Here is a 14,461-nt window from a genome sequence, read left to right on the forward strand (position 1 = left end):
TTTGTGCACCATTTTTGGTTCTTCAGACCTCCCTTTGGTCAGCACCTCGTTCCAGGACCACGGGACCAAGTGTGAGAAGACCAGGATACTTCGCCGCTGTGCAGAGAAAGTGCTTCACTTACCTCCAGGACCGGCTCAGAAACTTCTCGCGTCACCTTCCTTCGCCATCGTGGGATATTCCAGCCTCCACCATCCAGGAACCAGAGACTGATAAGTTAGCTCGTTATTTGACCCTCTGTTATTACCCTATCACTGTTAACACTTTGTGTTTCTATATATCGTCACCCCGGTACTACCTGCATGGAGTATTTACTGCAGTGATAACTTTATATATATATAAAAAAAAATTTAAATCTTGCTCTGCCTCCTGCTCGTCACTGCATCCCGCGTACCTGCTAGTACCCTACATATATATAGCACTAAGCCTCCTTTAGTGTGTATACAGCACTCAGCCTCCTATCATGTATATACAGCACTCAGCCTCCTTTAGTGTGTATACAGCACTCAGCCTCCTATCATGTATATACAGCACTCAGCCTCCTATCATGTATATACAGCACTCGGCCTCCTATCATGTATATACAGCACTCGGCCTCCTATCATGTATATACAGCACTCAGCCTCCTTTAGTGTGTATACAGCACTCAGCCTCCTATCATGTATATACAGCACTCAGCCTCCTATCATGTATATACAGCACTCGGGCTCCTATCATGTATATACAGCACTCTGCCTCCTATCATGTATATACAGCACTCTGCGCCGCGGCAAATTTTAGGCCACGCCTCTGACCACACCCATTCACTAGTCACACCCATATCCACGTCTCAACCACACCCATTTAGCACTGCTGATCACACTGTTCATAAAGAATAATTATAAACAAAAAAATATGGCCACACAGTGCTCCATACTGTATAACGGCCACACATGATGCTCAATACTGTATAATGGCCACACATGATGCTCAATACTGTATAACGGCCACACAGTGCTCCATACTGTATAATGACTGCACATGATGCTCCATACTGTATAATGGCCACACATGATGCTCAATACTGTATAATGGCCGCACATGATGCTCCATACTGTATAATGGCCACACAGTGCTCCATACTGTATAATGACTGCACATGATGCTCCATACTGTATAATGGCCACACATGATGCTCAATACTGTATAATGGCCACACCTGATGCTCAATACTGTATAACGAACCCACATGATGCTCAATACTGTATAACGGCCACACATAATGCTCAATACTGTATAACGGCCACACATAGTGCTCCATACTGTATAATTGCCGCACATGATGCTCAATACTGTATAATGACCCCACATGATGCTCAATACTGTATAACGGCCCCACATGATGCTCCATACTGTATAACAGCCACACATGATGCTACATACTGTATAACGGCCACACATGATGCTACATACTGTATAATGGCCACACATGATGCTCCATACTGTATAATAGCCACACATGATGCTCCATACTGTATAACGGCCACACATGATGCTACATACTGTATAACGGCCACACATAATGCTCCATACTGTATAATAGCCACACATGATGCTCCATACTGTATAATGGCCACACATGATGCTCCATACTGTATAACGGCCACACATGATGCTACATACTGTATAACGGCCACACATGATGCTCCATACTGTATAATTGCCCCACATGATGCTCCATACTGTATAATGGCCCCACATGATGCTCCATACTGTATAATGGCCCCACATGATGCTCAATACTGTATAATGGCCCCACATGATGCTCCATAATGTATAACGGCCACACATGATGCTCCATACTGCATAATGTCCATTGGCCACACATGATGCTCCATACTGTATAATGGCCACACATGATGCTACATACTGTATAACGGCCACACATGATGCTACATACTGTATAATGGCCGCACATGATGCTCCATACTGTATAATAGCCATACATGATGCTCCATACTGTATAATGGCCACACATGATGCTCCATACTGTATAATGGCCACACATGATGCTCAATACTGTATAACAGCCGCACATGATACTTCGTACCGTATAATGGCCACACATAGCTACTCCTACACACGCGGCTGCGCTCCGTACACTTTGCATACACGGCTCCGCTCCATACACACGGCTCCACTCCATACATCTCAAACACACACGGCTCCGTTCCGTTCACCTCGTACACATTCAGCTCCGCTCCATACACCTCATACACACACGGCTCCGTTCCATACATCTCGTACACACGGCACTACGTACACCTCATACACACACCGCTCCGCTCCATACACATTGCAGAAGCTACTACGCTCCGTATACCTTGCACACACACGGCTCCGCTGCGTACACCTCATACACATACGGCTCCTCTCCATACATCTCGTACACACACGGCACTACTCCGTACACCTCGTACACACACGGCACCGCTCTATACACATTGCACACACTGCTCCGCTCCGTATACCTTGCACACACATGGCTCTGCTCCGCACACCTCGTACACACGTGGCTCTGCTCCATACACCTTTCACACTCTGCTCTCATCCGAACACCTCTTACACGACTCCGCTCCGTACACCTCGTACACACGCGGCTGTGCTCCGTGCACCTCGTACACACGACTCCGCTCCGTACACCTTTCACATGCTGCTCCGCTCCGTACACCTTGTACACACGCGGCTGTGCTCCGTACACCTCTTACACACGACTCCGCTACGTACACCTTTCACACGCTGCTCCGCTCCGCACACCTCGTACACACGCGGCTGTGCTCCGTACACCTCGTACACATGCGGCTGTGCTCCATACACCTCGTACACACGACTCCGCTCCGTACACCTTTCACATGCTGCTCCGCTCCGCACACCTCGTACACACGTGGCTGTGCTCCGCACACCTCGTACACATGGCTCCGTACACCTCTTACACATGACTCCGCTCCGTACACCTTTCACACGCTGCTCCGCTCCGCACACCTCGTACACACGCAGCTGTGCTCCGTACACCTCGTACACACGACTCCGCTCCGTACACCTTTCACATGCTGCTCCGCTCCGCACACCTCGTACACACTCGGCTGTGCTCCGCACACCTCGTACACATGGCTCCGTACACCTCTTACACGCTGCTCCGCTCCGCACACCTCGTACACACGCGGCTGTGCTCCGTACACCTCGTACACACGCGGCTGTGCTCCGTACACCTCGTACACACGGCTCCGCTCCGTACACCTTTCACACGCTGCTCCGCACACCTCATACACACGCGGCTGTGCTCCGTACACCTCGTACACACGCGGCTATGCTCCGTACACCTCGTAACACACGCGGCTGTGCTCCATACACCTCTTACACACGACTCCGCTCCGTACACCTTTCACATGCTGCTCCGCTCCGTACACCTCGTACACACGCGGCTGTGCTCCGTACACCTCGTACACACGCGGCTGTGCTCCGTACACCTCGTACACACGCGGCTATGCTCCGTACACCTCGTAACACACGCGGCTGTGCTCCATACACCTCTTACACACGACTCCGCTCCGTACACCTTTCACATGCTGCTCCGCTCCGTACACCTCGTACACACGCGGCTGTGCTCCGTACACCTCGTACACACGCGGCTATGCTCCGTACACCTCGTAACACACGCGGCTGTGCTCCGTACACCTCGTACACACGCGGCTATGCTCCGTACACCTCGTAACACACGCGGCTGTGCTCCATACACCTCTTACACACAACTCCGCTCCGTACACCTTTCACATGCTGCTCCGCTCCGTACACCTCGTACACACGCGGCTCCGCTCCGTACACCTCTTACACACACGGCTCCGCTCCGTACACCTTTCACATGCTGCTCTGCTCCGTACACCTTTCACATGCTGCTCTGCTCCGTACACCTCGTACACACGCGGCGGCGCTCCGTACACCTCATGCACACGGCTCCGTACACCTCGTACACACGCGGCTGCGCTCCGTACACCTCATGCACACGGCTCCGTACACCTCGTACACACGCGGCTGCGCTCCGTACACCTCATGCACACGGCTCCGTACACCCCTTACACACACGGCTCAGCTCCATACACCTCGTACACACACGGCTCTGCTACATCCACCCTGTAAACACCTCCTGACCTCACACATACGCTGCCTTACCCTCCTCCGGCGCCATGGCAACCAGCAAAGTCCTGTACACGGAGGTCCTCCTTCCGAATCCGATCATGTGACCCCTGACTCCTCCCATCCTGTGACCTCATCACAGGTCCTGTGCACAGAGCAGCCATTATGTGCTGCTGTGTGTGCTGGCCGGGTGCAGGGAGCTCTCTGCTGACCGACCGGGTGATTCACATACCTCCCAACCAGTGCCGGACAATTAATGTCCCGCCCGGGATCGCGGGGCTGACTGTCAAAATCAGGACAGTCCCACTGGAACCGGGACGGTTGGGAGGTATGCTATCATGTATATACAGCACTCAGCCTCCTATCATGCATATACAGCACTCAGCCTCCTATCATGTATATACAGCACTCAGCCTCCTATCATGTATATACAGCACTCAGCCTCCTATCATGTATATACAGCACTCTGCCTCCTATCATGTATATACAGCACTCAGCCTCCTATCATGTATATACAGCACTCTGCCTCCTATCATGTATATACAGCACTCAGCCTCCTATCATGCATATACAGCACTCAGCCTCCTATCATGTATATACAGCACTCAGCCTCCTATCATGTATATACAGCACTCGGCCTCCTATCATGTATATACAGCACTCGGCCTCCTATCATGTATATACAGCACTCAGCCTCCTATCCTGTATATACAGCACTCGGCCTCCTATCATGTATATACAGCACTCAGCCTCCTATCATGCATATACAGCACTCAGCCTCCTATCATGTATATACAGCACTCAGCCTCCTATCATGTATATACAGCACTCGGCCTCCTATCATGTATATACAGCACTCAGCCTCCTATCATGCATATACAGCACTCAGCCTCCTATCATGTATATACAGCACTCAGCCTCCTATCATGTATATACAGCACTCTGCCTCCTATCATGTATATACAGCACTCAGCCTCCTATCATGTATATACAGCACTCTGCCTCCTATCATGTATATACAGCACTCAGCCTCCTTTCATGCATATACAGCACTCAGCCTCCTATCATGTATATACAGCACTCAGCCTCCTATCATGTATATACAGCACTCGGCCTCCTATCATGTATATACAGCACTCGGCCTCCTATCATGTATATACAGCACTCGGCCTCCTATCATGTATAGACAGCACTCGGCCTCCTATCATGTATAGACAGCACTCAGCCTCCTATCATGTATATACAGCACTCGGCCTCCTATCATGTATATACAGCACTCAGCCTCCTATCATGTATATACAGCACTCAGCCTCCTATCATGTATATACAGCACTCGGCCTCCTATCATGTATATACAGCACTCGGCCTCCTATCATGTATATACAGCACTCGGCCTCCTATCATGTATAGACAGCACTCGGCCTCCTATCATGTATAGACAGCACTCGGCCTCCTATCATGTATAGACAGCACTCAGCCTCCTATCATGTATATACAGCACTCGGCCTCCTATCATGTATATACAGCACTCGGCCTCCTATCGTGTATATACAGCACTCGGCCTCCTATCGTGTATATACAGCACTCGGCCTCCTATCATGTATATACAGCACTCGGCCTCCTATCATGTATATACAGCACTCGGCCTCGTATCATGTATATACAGCACTCGGCCTCCTATCATGTATATACAGCACTCGGCCTCCTATCATGTATATACAGCACTCAGCCTCCTATCATGTATATACAGCACTCGGCCTCCTATCATGTATATACAGCACTCGGCCTCCTATCATGTATATACAGCACTCGGCCTCCTATCATGTATATACAGCACTCGGCCTCCTATCATGTATATACAGCACTCGGCCTCCTATCATGTATATACAGCACTCGGACTCCTATCATGTATATACAGCACTCAGCCTCCTATCATGTATATACAGCACTCAGCCTCCTTTAGTGTGTATATACAGCACTCAGTCTCCTATCACGTATATGTAGGAGGATGGAACGGATAGTGGTCCCTCTTGCGTGTCCGGGCCGGAACTGTTGGGGCTGTCACCATTGTTGCTAGGGGAAGGATTTTCGGGCCGGAGAAGGCTTTTGCACCAGACTGTTTGGGGCAGGTCTGATATAAAAGAGACTGAGCGCTGGAGAACGGGGCTTTTTGGCTGGTACCCAGCATGTGTGACAAGAGAAGGTTGACTCCCTCTCCGCTGACCGACGCCAACCTACAGGCCCACGGTACACCCTTCCATCCCCCGCGCATACGGACTGTGTACCTCCAGAGATCCTTTCCCTGCTATCCTCTGACCTCAACAGTACTAACCGGTCTGTACTGCTGACACGCTACGCACTACTGATCCTTTGGTGCATGCTGTTTGTAGTAGCGAGGCTGCGGCCTCCGCTCCGGGACTTTGTGCACCATTTTTGGTTCTTCAGACCTCCCTTTGGTCAGCACCTCGTTCCAGGACCACGGGACCAAGTGTGAGAAGACCAGGATACTTCGCCGCTGTGCAGAGAAAGTGCTTCACTTACCTCCAGGACCGGCTCAGAAACTTCTCGCGTCACCTTCCTTCGCCATCGTGGGATATTCCAGCCTCCACCATCCAGGAACCAGAGACTGATAAGTTAGCTCGTTATTTGACCCTCTGTTATTACCCTATCACTGTTAACACTTTGTGTTTCTATATATCGTCACCCCGGTACTACCTGCATGGAGTATTTACTGCAGTGATAACTTTATATATAAAAAAAATTTAAATCTTGCTCTGCCTCCTGCTCGTCACTGCATCCCGCGTACCTGCTAGTACCCTACATATATATAGCACTCAGCCTCCTATACTGTATATACAGTACTCAGCCTCCTATAGTGTATATACAGCACTCAGTCTCCTATCATCTATATACAGCACTCGGCCTCCTATCATGTATATACAGCACTCGGCCTCCTATCATGTATATACAGCACTCGGCCTCCTATCATGTATATACAGCACTCGGCCTCCTATCATGTATATACAGCACTCGGTCTCCTATCATCTATATACAGCACTCGGCCTCCTATCATGTATATACAGCACTCGGCCTCCTATCATGTATATACAGCACTCGGCCTCCTATCATGTATATACAGCACTCGGCCTCCTATCATGTATATACAGCACACGGCCTCCTATCATGTATATACAGCACTCTGCCTCCTATCACGTATATACAGCACTCGGCCTCCTATCACGTATATACAGCACTCGGCCTCCTATCATGTATGTACAGCACTCAGCCTCCTATCATGTATATACAGCACTCGGCCTCCTATCATGTATATACCGCACTCGGCCTCCTATTATGTATATACAGCACTCGGCCTCCTATCATGTATATACAGCACTCAGCCTCCTACCATGTATATACAGCACTCAGCCTCCTATCATGTATATACAGCACTCAGCCTCCTATTATGTATATGGATCGCCCCCACGTGCAGGGCAACGGGGTACTCGGTACCGGGTCCTTGGATTCGGGGGGATGTCACGGTGGCCTGACCCGGTCCGTGGCCCTTTGAGGGGTGTCCAATTAAAGGTGTAGTTTGTCTAGTGTTCGTGACGCCACCTGTGGTATTCGGTCAGGGTGACCGACGCTGCTTAGGGGTCCGCTGGTGTGATGGAATGGCAGCTAGTTGGTATATCTTCCCACAGGTGAAGTATGTCCCCAGGGCTTCCCAGATGTGTAGGTGGTAATGGTGGACGATGTAAGGCGCAGTGAATAATGAGGACACAAGGTTACAGTCTCTTTACCTTTTACTGAAGACTTCAGCATCCACAGTCCAGAGCACCGATCACAGGGCAGGCAGAGTCCGGCCGGTCCAAAGGCAAATCCAGAGTTCCCTTATCCAGGTGGAAATCAGTAGCCTTCCTACTAGTGCCTGTGTGTTGTAGTACCTCCCTGCTGAGCACCACGGGATAGTCCTCACAACCTTCTTGATGTTATGTCTTCCTCTCTGTCTCCCAGATGGTATGGATAGGACAACCCGTATGACAGGGTAGGCCTGTTTTTTTTTTTTGTAGGGACCCTAGAGATGCCCCGACCCCCACAATTTGCCTCCGTGTCTTCTTAGGTATTAAGGTCGGGCAGCCAACTTGGAATTGACTGTCCTGCCGGTCTCTGAAGTAATGCATAGAGTCAATTACTCACTCGGTGTTCCGGCCACCGGCTACACACCTCAGAAGGAGGCAGCCTCTATCAGGACAGAACTCCTTCTGGTGTTGTCTCCTTGTGCTGTGACTTCGGTTCTCACTCTCTACGACACAATTCCTTTCTTGTCCTTTCTTAGGATGCTGCCGCACGTGGGGCAGGCGCAGCTCCGTGTCTTTCTATCTCGTGCTAGGCCTCTGTCAGGATCCCACCCCTTACAGGGACCCTCTGTCTGAAGCTCAGATATTCCTCCTTTCCCCCTGTCTGCCTGACAGGTGTTGCCTGGGCAAAGCCCAGTCAGCTTCTCTCTGACTAGATGTTACCTGGGCAGAACCCAGTCTGCTTCTCTCTAACTTCCTATCCAACCCACCAGTTTTACCCTTCTGTGAGGAGTGCCCTACTAGATAGGAGCATAGCTCCCCCTGGTGGTCTGAAGTGTGTGTGATGCCGTGATACCTGGTAAAGTGAACTCCTTTAGTGCCATCAGACGTACTATCACTCCCCCTGGTGGGAGAGCGACATTACTGCAGCAGCCAGGACTCCTATCATGTATATACAGCACTTGGCCTCCTATCATGTATATACAGCACTCAGCATCCTATCATGTATATACAGCAATCTGCCTCCTATCATGTATATACAGCACTAGGCCTCCTATCATGTATATACAGCACTCTGCCTCCTATCATGTATATACAGCACTCTGCCTCCTACTGCAGCAGCTCGGCCTCCTATCATGTATATACAGCACTCTGCCTCCTACTGCAGCAGCTCGGCCTCCTATCATGTATATACAGCACTCGGCCTCCTATCATGTATCTACAGCACTCAGCCTCGTATCACGTATATACAGCACTTAGCCTCCTATCATGTATATACAGCACTAGGCCTCCTATCATGTATATACAGCACTCTGCCTCCTATCATGTATATACAGCACTCAGCCTCATGTCATGTATATACAGCATTCAGCCTCCTATCATGTATACACAGCACTCAGCCTCCTATCATGTATATGTAAGAGGGTGGTGCTGTTATGGACAGTAAGGAACACACTGTCACTTTAAGAGGCTGCACCCCCTTGTCTGGCGTGAGGGAATGTTCTGCTTCTTCCCTGCAATAGTCGGTGTGATGAACTAGTCTGGCAGAGTGCAGGTGTGGAGCTGTAGCAGCGTGTGTGAACTGAAGCTGCTGCAGAGAGGACTTTTTGTACTGATAGCTGAAAGAGAGAATTGTGTCCTGACATAGCTGCAAGAGAGCCACGAAGATACAGAGAAAGGGATTTACAGTTTCCCCGAGCATCCCTAGGATCCAGAAGCAAGGAGAAGACCACGTTCCACAGAGCTGACAGAAAGCCGTGCGCATCACCATATTAGACTGCTGGGGGCCCCCTGGGACTGGAGCTGATTCTCCAACATCACCGTGAGTCTTTTCCTGTTTGGTGCATCTGTTAGGGCCTAGTGTAGGCTTCAATAGTCAGTACACGGGAGCCGTGTGGCCTGCTTAGTAAAGGCCAGGGAGGTTATACATAGAGTAGCATCATCACGGTCACAGGATGAATATTCGAATCTGTGGGCAAGAAGTTGGGAGAAAAGTGATCCTGCTAGTCCCTGAGCCTATCAAGGAAGATGTGCCTGTAGTACTGGGAATGAATATCCTATGTGAACTCGATCAGATTATGTTTACCAAACGGGGACCTGGATATTGGAAGAAGGCTACTACACATAAGCCCACTCAAGAAGCCCTTCAACGACTGATCCGCGTCTGTGGGACGCAGAAGAGTGTGCCATCTTATCAGACGGTAGGGGTCATCAGGGCCCCTGGCAAAGAACCTGTAATCCTACCTCCCGAGCGAGAAATTATAGTATACCTTCCAGTGGGGACTCATCGCAACCTTGATGGGTTGGAAGTGGTTGTTCAGCCTGTGGTAGGCAGAGGAGTGGACCAAGAAGTCATGATAGCTCGTACGATAGCTGTGGTCCAGCGAGGACATGTCCGCATAAGAGCTTTGAATGTGGGCCCTGGGGAGGTCACCTTGCCACGAGGGACAGATCTGGCCCTCGTGTACCTACATAAGGGTGAAGTGGTGAGTCAGAAGGAGATGTCTTTATCACCGAAAGAAGGTGCGGGGTGGACCCTAGCAGTTGCTGCAGGGGACGAAGAGACGCCATCCCTGGAGTGGAGTGGATGGGTCATCCTTGATCAAATGGAAGTGGATGTGAAGGCTCTGGGCCCTGAGCATGTGAAAGCAATAGAAACTACGCTGTGGGAAAATCAGGCTGCATTTGCCAGTAATGCTGAAGATTTCGGCTGTACTGAAGCCATCACACATGATATACCGACTGGGGAAGCTCGTCCAATTCGAGAACGATTACCGGCAGATCCCGCCCAAGATGTATCAAGAGGTGAAAACATTACTGAGGCAGATGCTGGATTCAGGAGTGGTGCAGAGTAGTCAGAGCCCTTGGGCAGCCCCGGTAGTGCTCATCAAGAAAAAGGATGGGACCATCCGGTTCTGTGTAGATTACAGGAAACTCAATGCCTGCACTGTTCGAGACTCGTATCCATCGCCCCGCATCGAGAAATCCTTGACAGTGTTGGTGAAAGCCAAGTACTTCTCCACCCTGGACCTAGCAAGCGGATACTGGCAAGTCGCCGTGGCAGAGAAAGACAAAGAGAAAACCGCCTTCATCCTCCCTATGGGGCTGTTCGAGTTTAACCGGATGCCCTTCGGGCTCTCCAATGCTCCAGGCACATTTTAACGGCTGATGGAAAAGTGTTTGGGAGACTTAAATTTTGAGGCTACCCTGATCTATCTGGATGACATCATTGTGTTTTCGGCCTCATTTGAAGAACACCTTGCCCGGCTTGGACAGGTACTTGGAAGACTGCGGGCTCATAACCTGAAGGTGAAGCCAAAGAAGTGCCACCTCTTCAAGAAAGAGATCGAGTACCTGGGCCACATAGTGTCACAAGATGGAGTTCTCCCCTCGCCGGAAAAAATGGCTGCTATCCAGAAGTGGCCCGTATCTCGAACAGTGAGAGAACTCCAGGCCTTCCTGGGACTCGCTGGGTACTACCGCCGGTTTGTTAAAGACTTCGCGAAGGTAGCGGGTCCTCTTAATGAGTTGTTGAGGGGGACCGCTGGAGTGCCGAAGACACAGTGCATCCCCTGGGCACAGGGACAAGACAAGGCCTTCCAGGCTATAAAGAATGCCCTTACCTCAGCCCCGATTTTGGCCTACGCAGACTTCGATCAATCATTCCTGTTGTACACAGATGGTAGCCTTCATGGACTCGGTGCAGTACTTTCTCAGATACAGGATGGACAGGAGAGAGTCATCGGGTATGCTAGCAGGTCCCTGCGAGACAGCGAAAGAAACCCTCACAATTGCAGCTCCTTCTGGTTAGAGCTCCTGGCCCTGGTGTGGGCCATGACAGAAAAGTTTGCAGGCTTCCTGACAGGTACGAAGGTTCAAGTTCGAACAGACAATAATCCCCTGGCCCACCTTGAGAATGCTAAATTGGGGGCTTTGGAACAACAGTGGGTGGTTCGCCTAGCCAAGTTCGACTTTACCATCCGTTATCACTCTGCTACCGAAAACGCAAATGCTGATGGGCTGTCAAGAGTGACTGTGGAGACTCCAGTGGGAGATCTTGATGAGCAACTCGAAGAGGAAGAAACTCCAGACTTTTATAAGTTAAGCCCCCAATGGTTGCGGCCCAGTCAAGAAGGGAGGCCTGCGCATTACCCTGGTCCCTGGGGAGAACCAATGAGGAATGGGGACACGTTCAGGATGAAGACGAAGGGCTGAGACAGATGAAATGGTGGGTAACTCAAAAGAGGAAGCCTGGCAAAGAAGAGAGATGATCTGGACTCTGAAATGAGGAGTGTGTTACACCAGTGTGATAGACTGGAAGTGCGAGAGTCAGTGCTATATCGTAAGAGGCAACAGCCAAAAGATATGGAAGTAAGGTGGCAAGTGGTCATCCCTGGAAGAATGGCTCAAGAAGTAGCTAAAGAAGCCCACGAATTTGGAGCACACTTCAGCCTCACACAGACCTACCAATGGTTACAGCGGTATGTGTATTGCCCCCGGTTGGAGTTTGTGGTGAAAGAGGTTTGCCGGCAATGTTGAGTATGTGACCTCATTAAGAGTACCAAACAGAGGGCACCCATTCAAACCATACAAACTAAGGAACTGCTAGAAGTCTTGATGATCGACTATCTCCTCGTGGGACACTCGGCCCGGGGGCTGCTATACTGTTTGGTGATGACCAATCATTTCTCTAAGTTGGCAGTAGTCACTCCGACTAGAGATCAGACTGTGGAATCAGCGGCGCTAGCCATCTGTCAAGACTTCATCCGGGTGTATGGGTGCCCAAAGCGCATCCACTCCGACCAAGGCGCATGTTTCCAAGGCATGGTGATGGAAGAATTGTATCGTATGTATGGCATCGAGCGTTCCCGGACCACCCCTTACCACCCTCAAGGCAACGGAGCTTGTGAACGCTTCAATCGAACCTTACTTCAAATGCTGAGAAGGTTGGAGGAGGATAAAAAGGCGTGTTGGCCAGACTATGCTGTCACTAATAAATGATTGCAGTGCGGTTCTCTGTGTCTGGCTCTGGTCACATCTGTTACTATACAGGAGCCACAGCACAGAGCCGAAACCTCTGCCCCACAGACACCACTGACCCTGATGGGCGACACTGAGGGCAGAGGGGCTTGATGGGTTCTCCAGAGGTTCCATCATTATGGGAGGAATAATCGCTGCAGGTAGAGCTGATTTATTGCCATAAATATGGATGTAATTGGGGCGGAAACTCGGATATAGATGAGAATGGAGTCTGCACTTATGTGTCATGAGAAATACAGAATTAGAAATATAAACTCACCGGTTGCTATAGTCCAGAGTTGTATTAGATGTGGTCAGATTATCAGCAGCATCGTCCATTCTGAGGATTCACCTACAGTAATAATAATACAACAGACCATGTAATCACCGTATCAGTAGGATTCCTGTGGTGAATGCGCTCTCCAGCCATTGTTTCTTCATTGTCCCCCTGTTAGTAATCAGTAATGTGTGTAGCGAGCGTATTACATTACTGACCAGTCACCGTCTTTTGCCGTTTCCAGCTTTCTTTGCCTCGTTCTGCGTCTCATAGATTAATACTGAAAGGTGACCTCCGGCCACAGAGAAGTGGAGTGGAGCCGCAGTAGACTGGAGCAGAGCTGGAAACGGCAGATGACGGCGGCTGGTAAGTAATGGAATACACTCTCTACACACATTACTGATCGCTAACGGGGGACAATAACCACATCGGAGGCTCCTGTAATCACACGGGTCTCCAGCTTACACTATGGGGGGTTTATATAAAGCCGGCTGGAGAAAGATGAGCTGCACGCTGTATAGTTATAGTTCATGGGACCAAGATCCAAAAATATTGGTGCTGGGGAAAGCTTAGATAGGAACCAGTTATTAAAAAAGTTGGATCCCACTACTGATAAAGACACCAATATCTGTTGTGGAATTACATCTTACAGATTTATCATTATCACTCATCGCACGAGACATAACACCCAAACCAGGGCAATATCTTCTGGAGATGCCTCATGGGAATCTGTCAGCACAATCCTCTCCCCAACTGGTTATATGGTCGTGTTCCTCTGTGACCATACTGAGAAGACACAACACGGCCATATACACAGACTGGGGGCTGGGGGAATTGTGCCGACAGATTCCCTATAAGAAAGAAAATTCCATCAGGAGCAAATTACTATTATAATAAACTGTTGGTCTGTAAGAAAATTATAATAAAAGATAGATAATAGACTGATAATAGATAGATAGATAGATAGATAGATAGATAGATAAAGAAAATTAGAGCAGCACAAAGAAAGAGTCCGGGTGCAGAGCCCCAGGCAAATATCAAACCTCAATTATAAAAAAAGAAAAATTGGAGGCAGCACACCGTTTGTAGTGAAAAGGAGTTATTTAATCAGCCCAGAAAGCCATGTTTCGGTCCCTTCAGGGAGCTTGAGAAAGGTGTACTGCCTCCAATTTTTCTTTTTTATAGATAGATACATAGATA

Source organism: Ranitomeya imitator, chromosome 2 (genome assembly GCF_032444005.1).
Source record: "Ranitomeya imitator isolate aRanImi1 chromosome 2, aRanImi1.pri, whole genome shotgun sequence".
Lineage (NCBI taxonomy): Eukaryota > Metazoa > Chordata > Amphibia > Anura > Dendrobatidae > Ranitomeya > Ranitomeya imitator.